Raw genomic sequence first — 1,435 nt, 5'->3', positions numbered from 1 at the left:
GGGCAGGGCATGTGCACCCTGAGAAGCATGCTCTCGTTTTCCCCAGCCAGGGTCCAGAAGGAAGTAACTTGCAGATGGAGCTGGGCTGCTCCTTAGGGTGCCACCACATTGTGGGTAGGCCACTGGGGGAGCCCCACCATTCTGGGGCCGACTTGTTTCCAATGCAGGGGACTGTCGCCTGGGGCTTTTGTGGGTGGGAGGGGGTCCTCCTGTGGGTCTGAGTGGGAGCCGTGATTTATGGCTGTGCTTCATGAGTGAGGAATGCCAGCCCGGGGGGCCAGGGTGGGGCTGGAGCCACCCGCCTGACACTCCTGGCTCTCTGGGATGCCTGGCATGTCCTGTCAGGACCCCCTGTCCCCTGGGGACACCCATGTACTCCCCCACACAGTGCCCCCTCCTATCTGCACTCCCAACCCCCAGCTCCGGGAGGATCCAGTGAAAGCCTGGCCCAGGGGGATCCAGTATGAAATCCTTTCTGGTTTTCTCTCTTCACAGCCCAGCCCCCTTTTTCATTTGGGCATGAAGGTGATGGGAAAGATCTCTTTTCTGTCCCACTGGAGCAGGATGGGATGGGGTGAGACTCTAGGAAACTTCTGTTTGGATGAATTCAAGGTGGACACGCCACTGTCCACAGTAGGAGAGACCTAGCGTCCACACAAAGATGAACTTCCAGCAGGGAAGGGCTGTGTGGCCCGAAGAAGGAATGATGGATGTGGTATCATTCTTCCCCATCCCTACCCCCACCTTGCTAGATAAATGAAAACTCTGGAGTCCATGAGAGTGTGGGGTGGGGGAGTGTGGGGAGGCCGGGTGGAGGCGGGGCGGGGGAGGTGGAATCATCCACAGTTGTCTGGTCCTGGACTCTGAAGGCCATGCCAGTTTCCAGCCTGTTCCTGTGCTGCAGGATGAGGGGCCATCCTCTGGGCACCCAGCACAGGTCAGCCTGCCTCCTCTGGCCTCGTGGGACCGGTTTTTCCAGCTGGAGGAAGGGTCGATGAGGAATTGGCAGGGGCAGAGGGTTTTATGTAAATACCCAGGGAGTGCTCTGGGAACGGGGAGGCAGGTTTTCCCAAAGACACGCAGGGACTGGCAGCTCCCAATTAGCCGGGCCCAGTGATGTCAGTGCTGCTCTCCTAGGTGGCTGCGCCCACTCTGATCGGCCTTGGCAGGGATGCCCGACCATTACCTTCCCCTCTGGGTGGGGGGGTGCCAAGGGGGCTGCATACAGGACAGAGGCCAGGCCCCCTCCCTCTGAACCCCCCAATCTGGGGTCTGAACCACATTGGGGACTAGCCCCGGAGAGTGCCACGAAAAACCATCCCAGACTTTATTGAAAAAGACTTTAATGTGGTTAATATTTGAACCTCCACCAAAACACCGGAAGGCTGGGGAGCCCTCAGTATGTTGGGCCAGTCCCAGAGGCTGTTCCCATGGC

This window comes from Chlorocebus sabaeus, chromosome 16, assembly GCF_047675955.1.
Source record: "Chlorocebus sabaeus isolate Y175 chromosome 16, mChlSab1.0.hap1, whole genome shotgun sequence".
NCBI lineage: Eukaryota > Metazoa > Chordata > Mammalia > Primates > Cercopithecidae > Chlorocebus > Chlorocebus sabaeus.
This window is presented reverse-complemented; position numbering follows the sequence as displayed.